This window comes from Vulpes vulpes, chromosome 1 (assembly GCF_048418805.1).
Source record: "Vulpes vulpes isolate BD-2025 chromosome 1, VulVul3, whole genome shotgun sequence".
In the NCBI taxonomy this organism is placed as follows: Eukaryota; Metazoa; Chordata; class Mammalia; order Carnivora; family Canidae; genus Vulpes; species Vulpes vulpes.
The window spans coordinates 1482566-1503632 of NC_132780.1; the positions used below are offsets into that span (position 1 = coordinate 1482566).

General features: G+C 58.3%; 1 protein-coding gene across 9 annotated transcripts in view; it reads left to right on the top strand.

Moving 5' to 3' along the window:
* Positions 1 to 21067, top strand: part of ZNF536 (zinc finger protein 536) — a 432650-nt gene that overhangs the window by 171429 nt on the left and 240154 nt on the right. The gene's annotated exons all lie outside the window — the stretch shown is intronic.

The following is a 21067-nucleotide window of genomic DNA, read 5'->3' on the forward strand; positions in this document are numbered from 1 at the left end:
TCTTCCCGGGTTTGTTGTAAAAATCCAAATACCCCAGGAGACAAAATACCTTGAGCTTGTGTCCATTTCTTACCGAGAAAACATCTTGATGTGTCCACTTCAATATATTTCGTAACACCTGCTGGGGACTAGCTGTGTCTCGGGCACAATCCACTGTGCGTAGGGGATTGGAAAGACAGGTGGCTCCTCTGAAGGCATGGGGTGGGCTCGGGTGGTGATGGCTTTCTGTGGCGGTGGACCAACTCGGAAGGTCCGGACTCCTTCGTACAACCATCCCTAAAGCGCCACTTTCAGGGAATCACATTTTAATGAACATCACGCAGTTAAAACATTTTCATTATTATAAAGAGCATTATTTTAGAATCTTGTTTACTTCATTCCAATCCAAACTTTTTTGTTACCCAATTTAAAAAAAAAATTATTTACTTATTTGGGAGAGAGAGAGAGAGAGAGCGCAGGGGGAGGGGCAGAGAGGGAGATTCTTAAGCAGACTTCATGCTGAGCATGGAGCCCAATGGGAGGCTCGATCCCACGACCCTGAGATCATGACCTGAGCTTAAATCAAGAGTCAGCTGCTCAAATGACCGAGCCACGCAGGTGCCCTAGTAGTCACCCAATTAAAAAAAAAAAAAGTGTTGAAGATTAATCCCTGCCACATGGAGGTGGGTTTTCTTTTATTTTAGCTTTCTTTTCAAAGATAAATTTTCTGGATTTTTTTTGTCTTAGAGAAACCCGGCATGCCCATGAGATGATCTGGAAAACACACAATAGTGTTCAGAAGACGTTTAATCCCACCCCCCTCAGAGATAATAGTTTGTTAACATTTTGTTATATTTTCTCGCATTGTCTTCTATATATATTTTTTCTTTTTCAGAATTGTAATTAGACTGTAATTATAGTTTTACGTTTCACTTAAAATCATATTATGAGCATTTTCCCATCTTCTGAACTATCTTTTGAAAGCCTGGTTTTAATGCAGAGCATCCGTAGCGGCATCGATTTACCGTCCCCCACGCGCGGACATTTAGGTCAGCTCTGTCTTTTGTTACTATAAGTAGCATTTCAACACAGTTTTGTCTTCATCCTGGTAGCGTTGTAGGGTTTGTTCTAGGGATGGAAAACGGAGTCATCAGTTATAAATATTTTTGAGATTTTTGATATATGAGGTGCCAAGCTGACTTCAGGAAAATAGTACCAGTTTATGCCCCGTCCAACACCTTGGTGTCGGGATGTCCCTTACCCGTCATTAAGGACACACACAGGTGTGGATACACACGCGCACGTGTCCTGTGTGGGCATGGCCTACTTTAAGGCGATACATGTCATTTCTGCTCTTTTAAATCAGATTCCATCCAAGACGGGGGACGTAAAGGACACTTGGGTGGTGCACACGGTGGGGGCTGGCAATGTCGACCAACCAGCAGTGTGGGGACAGGCGGGAGGCGGGCAGGGCCCAGGCTGGGCTGCATCATCATCGGAGGCAGCGTGGTCTCCCCCCCCCCCCCCCCCCGGTGTGCTCACATCTGGGGAGGCTTCCGCGTGAGGCCCTGCTCACCGCAGCTCACCCCATCCAAGCAGGACGCCCAGCATGTCCTCTGCTCCTCGGTGTCCTTGCCAGGCACGGAGAAGCCATCAGCGACCCAGGGGGCTCAGTGAAGAGGAAAGAAAGCAGAGCAGAGAGGGGACGGAGTGGTCCCCCAAGCGCTTCTTCTTCTGGGGGCCGGAGCAGAGGCCGGCCGGCGATGCCCGCCCCAAGAGGAGTGGTGGCCGGGTGCTTGCAGGAGCTGGGCGCGAAGGGTGCTGGGCATCTGCAGGGCCCAGCCTGCATGTGACGCTCCCAGGGACGTCACGGGGAAGTGCTTGTGCGTGGCTGAGAACAGAATCTGGCTTAATGCTTTTAACAAGTTAATGTTTGTGCTCATGGGCTCTGTGCACATTTAAGAATTAATTAAATCCTTTAAGGAAGTCATTTATGTTTGAGACCCAGGAAGACACTCTGAGGCCCAAGCACCCCCGAGAAGATGGTCCAATCACCGCTCGCACGCCTCGGCGGGCCTCACAAGGCCAACTTGGCTGCACCCCGGCCCACCGTGCGCTCAGATGCCCTTAACCCGCTCTTCCGTGAGGCTCCTGGGGAAGCATATTAGACTCGAGTTATTTCCAATTTTGTCTAAGGTGTCTCTATCGGAGGAAGCGTCTCCAAAGTCTGCAGTGTGGGATTCAAAATCTCGGAGCATCATCAAAGTCTTAGGAAAATATATTAGGAGGAAGTCGCGCTGCTGCTGGTGTGTTAATTACAACGAGCCCGGCTGCTGCGCAGATAATCTCCAGCGTCAGACGCACCGGCTCAGGCAATAGCAGGAAAAACAAAATCTTCCTTAAAAACATCCTGCGTTCTCATTTGCGCCCTTTGAGGAGAAGGGACGGTTCATTGGGAAGCTAAATCCCATCTATTTAGTTGTTCTTATAAAGATTTCGCCGACATTTGAAATGTTCCTCTCCTTGAAAAAGGGAAACAAGGTGGATTTTCGGGACCCGGTCCCCGAACTGCTGTGCTATTTTCAGAGGCTTTATGTTTCCGAGAGAAGTCTGGGGTTGGCCCACGGGGCCCGGCTCGGAACAGGGTGGGGAGAGCCCCACGGAGCTTTAACGCAAACGTGCCCGTGATAGGTGTTTGCTTTTTGGTTGATTCCACTGTTTTTCCTTCACTTGCAACCGGAACCGACGTTGGGCAACAGACAGGAGCCTTCTCCCCCGTGAACTTGAAAGGCAGTGGAGGTGGGGGGCTTCCCGCCACCCGCCCCTCAGGCCCTGAGGATCTCAGGCAAGGGCAGCGGCCACCTGCCCGGCCTCGGGGGCCTAGGGGGACCAGGCCACCTGGTCCTCCCCGGAAAACTGAAACCGAAAAAGGAAAACCAAAGCAGGCTGCTGACCCAGACGGCCTCCTGTGGGCTTCGGACGGGGTGAAGGTCAGAGGCGGCGGAGGGGCGGGGAGGACCAGGATAGTCTCAAAGTAAGGCTTTCCCCTAATGGGGTGGAAAGGCCCATGAGGTCCGGGTTGCCCAGAACTTCTTAAGGAGCTCCCCAGCTGCCCTGATGCAAGGTCCCCGCTGGTAAAGGAGGGTCCAGGAGGAAGCCGGCTCCTCGGGGGTGCCCACGGCCACTGCAGGAGGTGCACGGACCCCCCCATAGAGCAACCGGGGTCGTGGGGTGGGAGCCCTTCGTTGGAGGGAGCAGGCCTCGGGCCAGAGCCTGCTGCAGGCAGCGCGCTCCAGCCAGAATTTAATAACATTGTTCTCATTTTATTTATTTTTATAATTACCTTTAATTTAGAGCAAGTGATACAAATTTCCATTTAGGGTAATGATATAGTTTCCCTTTAAATGCATTAAAGTAAAAAATAGTGAATTAATTAAAAAAATATTAGCAGGGGCACAGAAACATGGCGAAAACCTGACGGTAGTTTATTAGGGAGCAGCTCGGTGGCAGAGAGCGTCGGGCAGGTGATGGGGGGCGCCCGGGCACGGGGAGCACAGGCCGGCGAGGCCCCTTCACATGATCTTTGTTTTACATATTTCCCGGGACAGGTGAGGGGACCCTGAGCGGCTGGAGAGTGTAGGATTTGGGGGAAGCGGAGCTCTGCAGAAAACGGCCCCCCCGAGACGGGGCGCCTTGACCCCGGAGGTTTACGATAGACTCAGGCCTCTCAGGGAGTGCAGCAGAAAGGTCCCCAGAGAGGGCCACCTCTCTCCTCATTAGGATCCTTAGGTTTTTTGGGAAGGACTGTGGTCGCCTGACAAACCTAAGGGCCCCACGGTCCCAGAGAAAGCCCCACAGGTGCTTCTGAGTGTCCCCCCCACCCTCGCTCTCTGAATTCTCCCAACGCCTCCTTGCAAGGGCGCGGCCTGCGGGACGCCGGCTGGGAGCTCCGTGCTCTCCGTCCTGGAATCCGACTGGGCGCCTCTGCACCGTCCTCACGGTGGACACAGGGGCTGCCGTGCACCCGCCCGCCCGCCTGCACGCCCTCCCGTTTGCACAGCTGGCCACCCGCCCCTCCGCTCCTCCACGCACCCACCCGTCTGTCCAGCCACACGTCCGCCGGCCCCCGCCCCCGTTCGCACCCCCGCCCGTCCACACATGCACTTCCCCGGGCATCCCGTCCGCCTGATGTCTGTTAGGAGTAGTCTGTATCCTGCACGATAAGGAAGTCAGAGAAAAACCAAGTCTTCTGGGTCCCCCCCGCCCCCCGCAGCGGGCATCAGGGGTCAGGGTCACTGCCATTGAGAGCTGACGGCTAAAGGGGAGACAGAGACGGAGCCAGTGGCTCTTTGGTGGGAGGTTGAATGAACGGGCGAGTGGCCCGGTGCATCCCTTCCGTCTGTCACTGTGGGGCGTCGGGGCCGGGGTGTCCGGGTGCTGCGGGGGGGCGAGCAGTTGTGCAGATCAGGGGTTGCGCGGGCCGCGGCCTGGCCAGCTGGGCCTCGGAGTGAGATGACAGGCGCCGCAGAGTCCCCCGCGAGGGCCTGCCCCGCCCCTGCGAAGGGCACGCAAGGGCAGGGCTCCCTCCTGGCTCCCGGGGGAGCAGGGCCGCGGCCTCGGCAGCTGTGGGGGGCAGGGGCAGGGGCGTGGGGGCGGCGGGTGGGTGAAGGCAGCGCCGTGACTGGACCCAGGGGAGGCGTGGGCGCTCCGCCAGGGTGAGCTCGGCCTCTGGGGGGGAGGCAGGGGCACACGTTCCCGGCCCGTCCCCGGGGCTTTGCGGGGGCCTGGGCTGCCTCCTGGCCTGCGGTGCGTGCACACGGGGTGGGGGTGCCCCTGTGCTCCTGGGGGTCACCCCGGAGCCCGGCCAGTGCCAGCCCAGGGACATCGTGCCCAGCTCACTTCCATTCTGCCCTTAAATCTGCCTCCCCCAGGCGCCCTGTTTGCAGCCACCGGCGTCCGGATGCCCTCCTCCACCTGGTGGGAGCAGTGCTTGGTACTCAGTGCCTCCGGGGTGCCCCGGACTGGGAAGGGGTGCGGTGCGGGGGGCGCAGAGAGGGTGTGGGAGCGGCGGGTGAGGGTTCGCGCCGTAGCCTGTGGGGCCCGTGTGACAGTCCTCGCTCTGTGGTTTCGCTCTCCTTCATCGGCCAGGGGACCCCCGGGCCGGGGTCAGCTCGCCGTCCGCTGGGCACGCTGGGGCCTGGGTGCGGGGAGCAGGTGACACTCAGCCACGGATCTGAGTGCGGGTCCCCAGGGCGGGGGGTGGGCGGGAGGCTTGGTGCGGAAGGGCTGGCCCGTGCTTCCAACCCGCACGAGCTGGGGATCCTGGACCGTCGTGACTGTGCGTGTCTAAAACCGCTCCTCCGTGAAGCCAACAAGAAAGGCCTCGCGGGAGGGACCCGAGGGTGGAATCCCAGGTCCCTTGGCACGTGGCTCGGGGACAGCTGCGCAGGGTGACCGGTGCCTTCTGGGTGCCCGCCGCGCGGCGCCTCCTCCGTGTCCAGGGCCTGCGTCTGCACGTCACTGCGGACCCCTCGGGAGAGCCAGCCAGAGCGTGGCCTGGGTTCGAATGACACCAGTGGAGGAGAACAACGGGGGAAGCAGTTGCGTGCCCATCGGGCAGGCAGGCGGGCGGGCGGGCGGGCGGGGGCCTGTGTGTCTGGCAGGGAGGCTGCGGTCTTTTATCAGCCAAGGCTCCTTTGGTTTCCAGTGACAGGAAATCCAACCCAAACCCGCCCAAAGCACCGGGAGATTGTATTGGCTCATGTAATTGCCAGGTATTTAGATCATGCAGCTTCAGGTGCCATTTGATCCAGGAGCTCAAATTATGGCCCCGAGCAGCGGACTCCTCTCCCCTGTCCCAGCAAGTGATGCCCCCACCCCCCCGCCCGGCAGCTTCCAAGCCTCCGTAGCAGAGCAGCTGCCGAAGCGCCAGACCTCGCCCGAGAGTGTTGGAAGCGTCCGTAGCTCGCTGGCAAAGCCCTGGCGCCCGCTCCCGTTGGTCGGGTGCTGGTCCCTGTGAACAGAGCACGGGGCCAAGGGGTGGCCAGTTGTGATGGGCTCCAGTGAGTTCCTTGGGTTTCGGCCCATGCAAGCCCCTGGGCTGAGGAGGAGGACGGGGACCCCCCTGCGCGGGGCCGGGGTGGCGCGGAGCGGGTGTCCGCTCAAGCCTCTGCAGTCGGTGGGGGAGTCCGGACGTGGGGAACTTGGCTTCCCAGCGGTGCAGGCCGGGACGTCCCCACGAGTGTGCCGGAAGTGCACGATCCCGCTCACGGCCCCGAGCGCCTGCCCTTCAGCACCAGGCCCCCCTTCCTGCAGGGCCGGTGGTGGGTCAGGGGCTGCTAACACCCCACCTGGGGGTGCGGCTGCGGGGGCCTCCCCGGGGCTGGTCTACTCGGCCGGATCCTTGTCACCCTCCAGGGGGCTACAAACAGGTGCTGCGTGGCTCCCTGGGCCCCGGGTTATGAGAGGCTGGAGTCACACAACGCTCCGGCGATTAAAAACCTGCTACTGACCAAGGGCAATAAAACATCCGCTGTTTATGAGTAATTAGCCACTTCTGGAAAAGAGCTCTATGCCTTTAAATTTATGGGGTGCCCTGATTTATGCATTTCACGGGGGGTGGGGGTGGGGGGGCTGTCATGTGACATCACATCAACCTGATGTAATTTGATGCAAATCAAACACACGGATGAGCAAATGGAAACACCCTTCCCTGCCTCCCGAAGTGTGTTTGTAAATGGGGGGCGGCCTCGCCCCTCTACCCCGACTGCCCTGCTCGCCTGCCTTCTTAGGGAAGACTGGGGGCGCTGGGTGTCCCCGGGCCCGAGTGCCCGGCTGCAGCCCCTGCCTGCCCCGCGGGTGCACCGGGGAGGGTTTCCCGTCCCCCAGGGATGCAGAGGCCAGGCCCCACCTCAACGGCCCCATACAGGGCTCTGCAGAGGGCTCGGACGTCCCCAGCCCGCGGGCCGCCTGGTTTTGAGGACGGCTCAGGAAGCCCAGGACGTCGTGACATCATCAAGAGTCTTAATTTTGTGTTGTCTAAACGCAGAAGGGATTATGGGGGAAGCAAGGCACTGGCGGGCTTGGGGTCCGCCAGCAGGAGGATGCGATTGAAGCCTGTCGGCTGCGGAGCAAGGAGAGGCGAGGGCTTCCAGAGCTGGTCGGCTGGACCGTCCGTCAGTGCGGCTGTGCCTTGTGGCGTCTTCCGTCCACCTGCGCGTCCATTCAGCCGCCCGGGGGGCATCTACTTAGCGTCTACTCGGTTTCTTTTGAGTGCTCAGGAGGTCACCGAGGGACACAGGCACGTGGCTACTAACTGGCTATGTGACCTCAGAAGGGTCACCACCTCGCCGCTGGCCTCAGTAGGTGGGCACCTCGGGCCACGTGGCCGGGAGCTGGGTGGCCTCCAGCCTTGCCACTTAGGCACCGTCCGTGCCTCCTTTCCCTCGGGTAGTGTCCCTGTGCAAAGAGGGGTTGTGCACAGAGGTTCTCCGTGGGGCGGACGGGTGTCCCCCAAGGAGCCCAGGAGGGTGTGCAGGAGAGTGGTGGGAGGTGGGATACAGGAGGGGAGGCAGGGATGCCTGTGGCATCAACTCCAGTTAGTTGTACCGCAGGGAAGTCCGTGACGTTGTTCTGTGCCTCTCGGGCTTCCGTGGGGACAGCCCATGGGTGCAGGGGGCTGAGCAGAAGCAGGTCGGCTCTGGGCTTGGGGACAGGGCCCCCCAGTGTGCGGGGCTGGTGGCCGGCCTAGTGCCCTCCGTCGGGTGCGCCCTGCTGCCCCTGCACGTTGGCTCCCTTGGCAGGACCCTCAGAAGCCTCCTGGGCCGTCTCTGGGGAAAGCAGACTTGAGGAGCCACGTCCTGTCCCACCAGGGCCTTTCCTGTCCTCTCGCCCCAGGTCCCCAGCGTGGCTGTGAAGGAAGGGCCTAGAATGCTCCCCTGCCCCCGTGGCTCCCTCCGAGCAGCAGCCGGTGGCATTCAGGGCCCGTGTGTGGTAGCCCAGGGGTGTGACGTTGGCGGGCCCGAGGCCACCGTGCGTCGTCCCGTGTCCCCTCCGGGTGCGCCGCGGTTCTGAGGAGGAGCCCGGGGGTCCTCACCAGGCCGGCCCGTGACCTTTAACGGAGTTATTTTCGGGTGGGACCTTGCCGTGGTCCTGAGTCTTCCCGCGGTTGGGTTGGGGGTGGCCCGTCGTGGTCCTTGGCCGATTCCAGGTTTTCCATGAATGGCCTTCACCTGCCTTACGTCCAGACTTCAGGTGGGGGGTGTTGAGCTCAGGAGCTGCAGACGCTTTTAACAAACAGGTGAGCTTATGACCCCTCGGCTGCCACAGGGGCTTCCAGGAGGCCTCCCGGGGGGACGGGGCGGGCCCGAGGGTGGCAGGCCTGCGCGTGGCCTGTGGCCATGGGACGGGAGGCAGCGGGGAGGCCCCGGAGGGTGCTCTGCTGCAGGCCCCGCTGTCGATGCCTCTCTGCGTCTCGCCTGTCACCTGCGTACCCGGGGACGTGGCACCTCGGAGCTTCTTGGAGCTTCCGGGCTTCCGGTTCTTTGGGGAAGACACAGCCCCCGCGGGAGCAGCAGCAGCCCTCCTCCGGGTGTCACCCAGAGGCTGAGCGCAGAGCCCCCCGCCCCTCCCCAGGGCCCCAGACACTGATGCTCGCCGCCGGCTGTTGACCACTGTCGGGCTGGCCTGCTGGGTTCACAGACGCAGAGGGGCCGGGGCGTCCGAGGCCACACGCCGTATGGGCTGGGTTGCTGCTTGGGCCCGGGCATGCTGGAGGGCAGCCGCGGGGGGATGCAGCCCACCTGGTCCCCTGGAGGGCCCCACCCTGGAGGGAGCGAGGGCCTCCCCTGGCACCTGGCTGGGCCCGCACTCCTGCCCGTGTGCAGGGGCGAGGGACGGGGTCTGGGGTGGGCGGGGAGGTGTCAGCAGAGCTTCCATGCGGAGCAAGCCCGAGGAAGGGAGAGGCGACGTCATCCCGATGACAGACCCGTCCCCGGGGGCCTCCCCGTGCCGGGCACCTGGAGACTCGCGGTCGAGCTGTGGTGCCCTCAAAGCTGCCAGTGCCCTGACCCGTCGCGGGTAGCGGCGCTCGGAAGCCGCCACCGTCTCTGGGCCGATGTCTGAGCGCCGTGGGCCCCTCTGATGGGGAGGCTGGGAGGGCGGGATGGTTCCGATTCGCTTCCTCTGCCGAGCCGGGCCCTGGGGCGCGGTGCATTGTCAGGACGCGGGGAATGAATGCAGGAGCGAATGTGCGCGTGGACGCGTGCGGGTGTATTAAGGGAAGCAGAGGAGCCAGGAGTCGTCCGGGGTTCCCAGAGGGCAGGTTAGCGGGACTTCGAATCCGCTCGGCCAGAGCCCGTAGGCGCGTGCCACGTGACGGGTCCCGGGAGGTCCCGGCCAGACACGGGGACCCCGATGACCCATCATGAGCCGGATTGGCCCTTCCCGGGGATGCGAGGTGCGGGGGCCTGGGGGCCGCGTGACACTGCAGGTCGGGCTCCATCAGGCCAGCTTCTCGCCCGGCGAGTGCCTTGAGGGCAGAGAGCAGCGTCTGCCCGGACTCTCCCCCAGGGCGTCCCTTCCCTCCCCAAGGACAGATGCCGCGGACCCGGCCCGCATCCTTGGTCGCTTGCTCCCTTCATTCCCTTCCTCATCCAGTCGTCTGTCCGCTTGCTCTGCTCCTTCCGTCGTGCCTTCAGCAAGGATTTCTTGAGCGCGTCCCCTGTGCCTGGCTCAGGGGCGCTGCTGGGGGGACCCCAGGGAAGCCATGGGCACGGCCTCCACCTGCAGGGAGCTTCCAGACCCGGATACAGACCCAACCCAGTATGAGAGCCGTGGTGAGGGGGGCAAGACAGACAGACAGGAGGGCTCCTGCCCTGCCCCTGGGGTATCCCACCCGGAGGGCCTCCTGGACCAGGTGGCATTGAATCCTCACCTGACGGACGAGGCACAGGGATCAGGTGGGGGTCGCAGGGAGAGTGTCCCAGACGCAGGGAGTGATCGGCACAGAAGGGCATCTGCTCCCCAGAAGAGAGGGTCCTCCTTTCAAATACTCATAGTGAGGCATACGGTTCCCTGCCCCCCGTCAGCCCCGTGTGGGCTGGGGGGCCCCTCTCGGCTCCTCCTGCCTTCCTAGCTCCGGTCGGAAGTAGGTCTCTGCCCTGGAGTCCGTCTGCGTGTGCCGGGAGAGCAGACCCCAGCAGCCCTGGGTCTGTGAGCTTGGCCCACATGCACCCGGCCCCACGGCAGGTGTCCCCGCTGCGCTGGCCAGGGCCTGGCGGGCTGGCTCCCTCTGCACCAGCCTGCTGCCCTGCACGGGAGCTGGAGACGCCCAAGTGGAGACCCCAAGAGCCAGAAAGACGGGACCCCAGGCTGGCCCTACGTGGGCTGAGCCCGGTGGCTGCAGGGAGCAGAGGCCCCCCTCGTGCGCCTGGATTCTTGGCTCAGTGACGACGCTGTGTGCTCGCTCACGAGACGGCGTGTGTCTGAGCGCCTGCCTTCGACAGGTGCCCCTGTGAACGCACCTCCCTGGGCCGACTTCGATGAATATTTCACAATCAGGCCCTCTTTGATCACTCTTGCATGTGTGCATTCTGCATTATACTTCGTTTTTGCACCGCATCAAATCTGAGGCTTCTGTGAAATGAAAATAAAAGTGTTCGACACGATATCATGGTCCAGGAGTGCTCGGAGGTAAATGGCTTTTAATCAGGGGTGAAGGGTGGTGACGTGTAGCTGGGACCCGCACCCTCCCCGTCTGCTGCTGTCCTCGGTGGGGGGGGGCCGCTGCCGAGAGCCCCCGGGGGTGCCGGGTCCCCTGTTTGGCTCTAGGGCAGTGGCTGTGTGCTGAGGCCGAGCAGGGAGCCGAGGAGGGTTAATTGGGGATTAAATATCTAACTTCCTGCCATGACGAAGTCTGGTTAAAGAGAGAGAGAGAGAGAGAGAAAGCCAGGGAGAGAAATAATCAATACACTTCATGACAACTGCTGGTATCTTTTTTAGTTTTGTGATATTTTAAAGGTAGGTCACTCATTACCAGCCTGTGTGTGTGTGTGTGTGCGTGTGTGTGTGAGCGAGCGTGTGCGTACAGTTTGTTGCTTTTTCCCTGATGAGGTGGACACAGTTCAGATAAATCAATTACGGAAAATTAGGGGCCATTTCCTTCCCAAATCATCGCATCTGGGAGAAATGGAAGCAGCACTCGATGGCCTGCGTTCCGGGGTGGGGGTGGGGGATGGGGCGTGGGGGGACGGGCCTGGGCTGTTGCTCACAAAATGCCGAGCATCCTTCTGAAGCCCCGGACCACCCGCCGCTCCCCTGCATCGTGATCATCAGAAGCTCAAGGGCCCAGTTTCTGGTGGGACCGTTTCCCCAGGAGCTCGTGGGACCCGCCATCGTGGTCACAAAGCTCCCGCAGAGGAGCCGGAGGAGAGACGCGACCGCCTTAGTTGGGGGCGTCGACGTGCATCGTGAATCTGGCCTGATGGTTCCAGAGAAACTGCATGACAACGCTGGGGACCGAGTATCACCTCCAGCCTGGGCGGGTTCCAGGAAGGCTCCCGGGATGGGCCACCCAGGATGGAGCACGAGGGACAAATCGGGCAGCCACATTAGGAGGGGTGGGGCTGGGCTGCCAGGAGATTGGGGGCCAGGCCTTCTTTTACTTCGTTTGCTGTTGCAAAGAAGAGGGGAGGTCGGCGTTTGCTTCCAAACTCTGAGGAGCCTTTTCTCTGGGGCGCGGGGAGCCCTCCGCCACCACGGCGAGAGCTCCGGCCCTCAGCTGGTTGCCTTGTGGTTCGGAGTTTATTTTCACCCTCTGTTTTTCTTCTATCTCCTCTGATCCAAAGTAGCAGGAGGCTACCAACGCGTCACCGCAGCAGTCGGGGTGCTCGTGTTCTGTATAAAGTCTCCCAGAGGCTTCCCGAGCCCCGGTTTTGCCCCAGAGGTGAACTCCGTGGATTGGTGTTCAGGTGTGCGCCTGGCCTGCCACGTCCACCCCATCCGCCTCGGCCCCCGGAACATTCCGTGCTCGGTCCCCATTTGGCACGCTCTGTTCCCTGGGATCCTCTGTGTCCTTCCATCCTCTGTGCCTCGTGCCCTCCTCCAGGCCCAGCCAAGGACTGACCTCTCCCCGGTTGTCATCCTCACTGGCGTCCCTTCCTTGGTCCCCAGCCCCACAGCACATGCCCCAGGTTTCCCCCTTCACATGGCGGGGTTTCCCCCCGCCACCTGCCCCCCTTGGGGGTGTGACCCTCTCCCCTTCCCTGAGGCAACTGGTCTTGCTGGCCCACTTGTTGCCACATGCAGGTGTTGACGAACGTCCCTGAATGGTGTGAGTCCCACTTTACGATGCACCGGTCATGTCGACAATGAATGGGGTTTCATTAACCGCCTTTACGGGCCGTGGTCATGCCTTGGTTGTGTCCTTTGCTCTTGATATTTATTCTAACGCCAGATGAAAAGGCTTTCCCGCTCTGGAAGCCGATGCTGAAGCTGTGATTGGCACGAGAGATAGGTCCCGACACGGGAGATAGGTCCCCGCACAGGTACAGCCCTCCCACCATTTAGGCCTTGTGTTTTCTCTCCCGTAGTCCCCTGCCTTCTCGGAACCCTGTGAAGTGTGCAGGGCAGGTGATACCAGCTCATTTTAGAGACAGTCACGGGGACCCAGGCAGGTCACCAAGGTGGAACCCCTGCGGCAGAGCTTGCGCAACTGGATGCACGTTTGTGGCCCGTCAGGTAGCATCCTCCTTCCACGTCTCCCGCCTGGTGGGGGAGTCACCCGCCTCCCCCGGGACGCCAGGGTGTGGGGTGCTAAGACAGTAAGATGAATACATTTTTGGGTGACGCCCTCCCCCACTGGTGAGTAACAGACTTGCCACATTTCTAGGTCTTCAGTGCCTTCCTGCTCCCACCCCCGGCCGGCGCCAGCCCCCCCGAGGTGTGTCTCGGGAGGGCACTGCACGGTTCCACTTTGTGGCACACATGTTTGTGCAGGCTCCGGCTCCTCGGCCTCCTTTAGGCTTTCCCTGAACCGTGGCTTCCTTCGTTTCTGCATGTTTTACAAATGCAGGAGCCGGCCTCTTCTGTCAGCATTCAGCCCAGCAAGGCTAACCAGGTGTGGACGTCAGAAGCCAGCCCACCGGCATGTCTTGCTTGGGCTCTGGAGTCAGGCTTCCCTGTCAGGTGACCTTGTTGGATTTAAATTTTCTGAGCCTCGGTTTCCTCTTATTTAGTACAAGGGTAGCTTAATAGCTTCCATTCTAAGGTTGTATGAGGCTAGATGGGATAATGCTTGGGAGGTACCTTGCACAGTGTCATCTTGGCACACGGTGTTGTGATGATGAGGAGGATGCTGTTGCTGACATAGACAGTGATGGTAATGAAGGCTACAGTGAAGATGATGACAGCAGTGATGGTGGGAAAGGTGATGAAGATGATGGTGACAGTGGTGATGATGATGTGATGGCTGTGGTGACAGTGACGACAATGGTGAAAGTGGTATAATGTGATGGTGATGGTGAAGGTGATGAAGATGACAGTGGTGATGGTGGTGATGGTGAAGGTGATGGTGATGATGATTTGATATGTATGATGATGATGATAGTGACAGTGGTGATGATGATATGATGGCTGTGGTAAACGTGATGACACTGGTGATGGTGGTGGTGAGGGTGACGGTGATGGCAGTGGTGGTGGTGAAGGTGATGGTGATGATGGTGAATGTGATGACAATGGTGACAGTGGTGGTGGTGATGGTGACAATGATGGCAGTGATGGTGGTGATGGTGAATGTGATGACAGTGGTAACAGTGGTGATGCTGAAGGTGATGATGGTGATGATGGTGATGATTGTGAATGTGATGACAGTGATGGCAGTGGTGGTGGTGAAGGTGATGATGATGGTGATGGTGATGATGATAGTGGTGATGTTGAAGTTGATGGCAGTGGTGGTGAAGATGATGGTGAACATGATGACAGTGGTGACAGTGGTGATGGTCATGATGGTGATGATGATGGTGATGATAGTGGTGATGGTGAAGTTGATGGCAGTGGTGGTGAAGGTGATGATGATGATGGTGATGATGCTGAATGTGATGACAGTGATGGCAGTGGTGAAGGTGATGGTGATGGTGATGATGACGATGATGGTGATAGTGATGATAGTGGTGATGGTGGTGATGGTGATGATGATGGTGATGATGGTGGACATGATGACGGTGGTGACAGTGGTGATGGTGATGACAGTGGTAGTGGTGAAGGTGTTGATGGTGGTGATGGTTAAGGCAATGGTGACAGTGGTGGTGCTGAAAGTGATGGTGGTGATGATGGTGAACATGATGACAGTGGTGACAGTGAATATGATGATGATGGTGATGATGGTGATGGTGATGATGATTAGGAGGATGCTATTGCTGACATAGATGGTGATGGTGGTAAAGGCTACAGTGAAGATGATGACAGTGGTGATGATGGTAAAGGTGATGAAAATGATGATGGTGATAGTGAGGTGATGGCTGTGGTGAAGGTGATGACAATGGTGACAGTGGTGATGATGTGATGGTTATGATGAAGATGATAATGGTGATGGTGAAGATGATGAAGATGACAATGGTGATGGTGGTGATGGTGAAGGTGATGGTGATGATGATTTGATTGGTATGATGAAGAAGATGATAGTGACAGTGGTGATGATGATGTGATGGCTGTGGTAAAGGTGATGACACTGGTGATGGTGGTGGTGAGGGTGATGTTGATGGCAGTGATGGTGGTGGTGAAGGTGATGATGATGGTGGTGATGATGGTGATGATAGTGGTGATGGTGAAGTTGATGACGGTGGTGAAGGTGATGGTGATGGTGATGATGGTGAATGTGATGACAGTGGTGACGGTGGTGGTGAAGGTGGTGATGATGGTGATGGTGATGATAGTAGTGACAGTGAAGTTATGACAGTGGTCGTGAAGGTGATGATGGTGATGGTGATGGCAATGGTGACAGTGATGGTGCTGAGGGTGATGGTGTTGAACGTGATGACAGTGGTGGCAGTGGTGATGGTGAAGATGATGATGGTGATGATGATGAGGAGGATGCTGTTGCTGATGTAGATGCTGAGGGTAGTACGGCTACAGTGAAGATGATGACAGTGGTGAGGATGGTAAAGGGATGAAGGTGATAGTGATGGTGGTGATGGTGAAGGTGATGAAGATGATGATGGTGGTGATGGTGAAGGTGATGGTGATGATGATTTGATAGGTACGATGAAGATGATGGTGGTGACAGTGGTGATGATGTGATGGCTGTGGTGAAGGTGATGACACTGGTGACAGTGGTGATAATGATGGTGACGGTGATGGCAGTGGTGGTGGTGGAGGTGATGATGAGAAAGAAGATGATGGTGATAATGGCAATGATGAAGATGGCGATGATGGCGGTTGCTACTTGTTCTCCATTTCATTTTTTGAGAGCTGGTTCTGCCTGACATGTCCATGGTCTTCACAGCAACCCCGTAGGACGTTGTCCGAATTCCATCCCAGCACCTGTTTGCCTGGTGGCCGGTGGTGGGCCGGGAGTTCAGACTGGAAGTCTTCTCTACCCTGAAGAGATGACCAGGGGCACACTTGGTGGGGCTTTTCCTTTCTCCTCTCCTGTGCTCATGATCTGCCTTCAATTCTGGGCCACAGCTTCAGCTCAGACTCCAAAAGCCAACGTGCTTCTGCCCTTGAGAATTTTGAAATCATCCAAAGTCTTCAAAGAGAGGCTACTGTTTTTTCCTTTTCTTCTTCTTAATCCCCTCACTCCCACTCCCCAGGGTTGAAGCTTCTGGGGCTCCGTGGGGCCGTGCGTAAAGCTGGCCCGAGAGGGTCCCCCGCACCATCTGACGCTGCGAGGGCCCTGACTTGGACCCACGTTCCACCCACAAGGGGAGGGTGGAGAGAATCCGACCACCCTGTCCACCTGGGCTCTCCCGGGCACCTAGTCGCCATACTCCACGGCCCTATTTGAATATCCTATTTGCATTAATAAATTCAGCAAGGATTTAACTGTTTCTGGCCCTGTCTGGTAGCATTGTCTACACATCCGTCAAAACCGAACAGGTCACCTGAACTGCCCTCCTGTTTATCTATTAATCATCTGGCAAATAAACCACTCAGTATCCTGCCCACCTCGGTAATGTTTGTGATGTAATTTGTTTGGATGCCCAAATGTCACCAGCGTTGATTGTAAGAGATGAAAAAATGTACTTGCTCAGCATAGCAAGCTCTAGGCCAAAATGTAAGCATGAAATCTCTGGTTTATTTTTGTAATAATGTTTACAGCTGTTTAATGACCCTGAAAAGGTTCAGTAGTCTGGTGTTCTGTATTTCAGAACAGGAGTGTATTATGCTTATAACAACCTTGGTTACACAGTTTGAGCTACAACAATTGGAAAATAGTATTTAATAAGAAGCCATTGTATTCTAGGTGAAGTTGTCTTAATTACTGCTTGCACTTAAGTATAAGAAAGCAAGGTGGGTCGTGGGGACGGGAGGAGGGTCACTTGAGCCCGCAGGAAGGGGGTCCTCCTGATTCCGGAACCGCGCGCCTCGAGACCCACCGCGGCGTGGGGAGCCCTCGCTGGGAACCCACGTCCCTCCCTGCCCCGCAGTTGGCAGAGCAGTAGGACTCCGGTAACATTTTCCAAGGCAGCGCTTTTACCCACATTGATAAAAAAAAAAAAGGGGGAATATTTAGTTGTGCTTGGCTAGACAACAATATTTGATTTTTAAAAACCCAGTTGAAATGGTTATTTTGAAAGTCATTTCATTTCCCAACTATTCTTTTTCATGGTATAAGGATAAAACTCGTTCATGCAACTTACTGGCAAGATCTATATTTTTTGGACTATTCATAAGATTACTTTCTTTTTTTCTGTGCTAGCAAAATGAAACTGTGTTTTTGTGTAAAATTTATTTAGACTCGTAGCAGCTGGCATTTCTGGTGTCCTGATAGTTTTAAATTTCATTCTGAGCGAAAGATACAATTAGGTTCTCTATTGGAAGAGTTAAGTGAAAACTTTTGTCATTGATATCACAGGAAATAGTTTTGAAGGCAGAAATACAAAATCAAAATAACCATTAGCGCCATCAAAGGCGGCTGAATGGCTCACTGTACCTGCGCTGATGGGAATGATGACACAGAATGTATTTTGATAATCTGCGCACCCAGCGGTGGCTTTCCAGGGCTGAGAATACCGTGGCGTGAAACGCGAAATTGCTCAGCTCAAGAAGGAAACCTCCGTCGCCTCCTGAGGCTCCCAGCGGGGCCCGGCCTGGGCTCGGACGCGGGGCCGGGCCTCTCCACGGGGTGGTGCGGAATGCCGCGGTGGCCGGGACTCGCGCCCACGCCTGGTCCTCTGTCAATATTGACGGCGCCTCGGGGACAGCAGCACTGCGCCGCGACGCGGGGGCAGGCCGGGCCAGGACTGGGGTGGAATGCTGTGAAGCTTCCACGGGGTCGGGGGGGGGGGGAGGGCTCCCAGATGCGGCAGCTTGCAGCGGCCTCCCACTGCCCAGCGTGGCTGCCTTTCCCTGCACCGTTAGGTAAATTGCGTTTGCCTCGGTTCCTTCCACGAGTCCCCCGGGGCTTCCTGACGGGTTTCGTGTACGCCTCGGGGGGGGCCCGGAGCTGAAGGCCCGCGGCAGGCTGTCCTCAGGGCCCGGGCGGTGGTGTCCTTGCTTTGAATTGTGCCCGGGCTTCCCTACCTGCATGGGAGGGTCACGCGCGCGGCCGTGGAGGCTGCTCAGAAGGCCCCGGCTTGCCCCACGCCAGGATCGTGTCCGGGCTCCTGGGGTAACGAGTCCAGAAGGTTAGGTGGGGCACATGGTGCTTGCTCCAGGTGCTCCCTGGAGCTGGTGACTGAGCAGGGGCAGTGCCACGTGCCGACACGCCGACGCTCATCTGCCCTGGCGAACGGGACGGGGGACTGTCCTGTGGCAGGAGGCCCTGCCAGACACACTGACGGCGGGAGGGAACCGCGTGGTCTGAAGGGAAGGCCTCTCCCTGCGCTTGCCCCCCGAGGGGCTGGGGGAGCCGAGTCACGGCCGGCTGGGGAGCCCCTGCAGGAGCCTCACCTCCCCGGCCCCGTGAGCTCTCAGGGCTGCAGTGGGATCCAGTCTCCTAAGAGCAGGATTAACAATCCCTGAGTTCCCTGGGGTGTGCCTCTGTAGTTTCTAGAGGCTACTACGGAGGGAACCCCTGCCTCCCCCAGCGCAGACGTGCTCGTGCACGCACACGCACACACCTTGGTGCCAAAGCCGTCGTGGTTACTCCTGTCTCCAAACCATGAGCTCAGCCTCTCTGAGCCTTTGCATCGCTTCCTGTGACCGGTGGCCTCGCCTGCACTGGCCCCGGGACCCCAGAGGCCCTTGACGGCAGGTATGTAGAGGGCCCCCTGGCAAGGATTTACCGAATGACTGACGTAAGGGGTAAATGAATTCCGGATGGGTGAAGTGTCAAGGCTGGAGAAATTGGGGCCGACCCAGGTTTTGTGAGGCCCAGGCCGGGCCTGGGGCCAGCTCATCTTGCCTCGGCTGCTTTGGCCCGGGGACAGCACACCAATTACCCCGTGCTCTTTCCAAGAACTCGCGCTCCCCTTTCTTGCTCTGAGTCTGGCGGCTGGCATTGGTTCTGACTGACCCATCGCAGGGCCTGCACCTGCTCACGGGATCACGGGGAGCCGGTCTCACCAAACATTCGGAGATAATTGTCTGGCGGGGCCGGTCCTCTCCCAGTGGGGCTCTGGGTGGGCTTTGCCCGGGCTCCTTGGAGGGGCCGGGGGCTGTAATCCTCAGAGCGTCTCCTTGAGAGCCGGCCAGCTCTGCCCAAATTCTGAGCTCCCCCATGGGTCCCCCGTTGGGTGGTTGAGTGAGTTCTCAAGGGGATGGCTGCTCGGCGGTGGCCCAGGCCTGGGACAGTCACCACGGGCACATATGGTGAAAGAGCTGCTGGTGGGGGTGGCCCTCCCTTGGTGGGTTTTGAACCCCTCTGTCCTAGGTTAGCCAGAGACCCTTCCAACCAACCCCAGCAGAACCTGAGAGCTGTGCGAACGCTGAGTTTAGGTGGCGCGAGGCTGGGAGGAGAGTGTGTCTCCTACGGGGCTAGCTTTCTTTTACGGGCTACGTTTATAGGGTCTCTTCATTCATTTATCCATCCATTTGGCCAGAAAATGCTGAGCTTACAATGGGCCAGCTCTGCCCCTGGGCCTGGAGGCTTCCACCGTGACCATGCACGTTCATAAGAGGGTCAACGACAAAACTTTGCCCTAGTGGTAAGTGCTGTTGGAGAAGGAAGAGAAGGTGATGGGGTCGAGAGAGGCCAGGGGCAACAGCCTCAGACGAGGGAGGCACCGCGGTCTTTGCGACAAGGGGCCCTGTGAGCTGAGACCTGCGTGAGGACAGGGAGCCGGCTGTACCTTTGCACGTTCCAGAACATTCTTTCTCCCCCCAGCTGACGCGTCAGCAATGGCACCTGAAGACCAGTTCCTTAAAAAAAGCTTTGTTGACTGAAAGAATTCCTTTTTTTTTTTTTAACGTATTAAAAGAATTCTCTGTCCAGACCTCACTTGCAAACTCCCCACATTCATCATTGGAGCAAATCGAGCCGTTACTTCTCCAGCACGAGTGGGGACGGGGGATGGTCTTCGACTTGGTGCCCCTCATCCAACCTGATTTGCAGTCTCGCTGTATTGCACATTCAGCCTCCTCTCCCTCCTGCTGAATTGGCGTCAGCTCATCAGCAGCAACCTGAAAATAGCCTGTCTTTCTGGATTCATGTCTTCTGAGAAGGCCAACTGGGCAGCCGTTGGATGTGGGCCAGCCATGTTGGCTTTGGACTTTCCAAACTTCCCCAGAGCTGTTGGGTGGAATTCTGAGCACTCCCCAGTGGCTTCAGGGTCATGATCCGTGTTTGCTTGGGAGAGGAGCCAGCACAGCCGGATGGAGCTGGAAGGTGGAGAAGGGGCTCCGGGCAGGGCCCTGGGGGCTGACGGGGTCCCTGCCTGGGGTCTTCCAGGCACCGGAGCTGCCCTAGCAACTTCCGCACCCTAGGCCTGCTCCTCCCTGCTGGGCACCGGGTGCCTCGGGCACTGGGGCCGGCCACTCTTGTCCACCGGGGTGTCTTAAGTGCCAGGGACAGGGCCTGGCGTACGGCGGGAACTCGGCGAGTTTGGCGAACGGATACAAGAATCTCCGTGATAAAGTACTCCTTTTCTGACCAGCCTCCAAAATGGACTTTTTGTTATTATTATTTCTTAATTTGCGTGTAGACCGCCGCCAGAAACGAAACGGCACGATGGCGCTCGGGAAGCTTCCTTCTGCTGCAGGTGACCATGTGCCTAGATGCCCGCGTGAATGTGCGCAGGCGTCCACGGCCTCATTCCTGGACGCAGCCGGCCCCGCGCCGTGGCTGCAGTTTTTCTCCCTCCTGCATACACATTCATGTCTTTTCCTCCCCCCCCTTGCAAGACGCACGCACGGCCCGTCCTCTTGCCAAGGAAGCCAGGGCTCCCGTTGGAGACCCTCCATGCCGGGCACAGTCTGCCTGGCAGGAGGCCCGGTAGGTAGCAGACCCCCCCGTCTCCCCCAAGGGCTGCATGCGTTTCCTCCACAGTTGAGCTCTGTCCCCTACCAGTCCCCAGAGGGAATCGCTTGGCCCAGGAATCAGCCCTGGCCGGGGTTAAGCGCTGCTCCCGGACCCCCTGGCTGGCCGACACATGTAAACATCGGGATACAAAGAGGAGAGATGTGCAAAGACTGTTCCAGTTGCAGGAGGCGAATTTGGACTCCTTCAGGTGGAAGGCAGATCTGGAAATGGAAGGACCCAGGCATGGGTTCGTTGCCTTTCAGAGTTGAGCTCCTGGCATGCCGCGGTGGGGATGGGGCGGCTGGGGGCATGCGCGCGCGTGCAGGTTCCTTCCACCCCCCCAACCCCCCGCAGTGTGGGCTTCGCAGGTCTGCACAGGCTGGGGAGGGGGGCAGAGAGGAGCATTAAAAGCAATTACGCAGACCAGCTTTGAGCGTTAGTGTTTAACAAACAGCTTTGAGTTCTAAT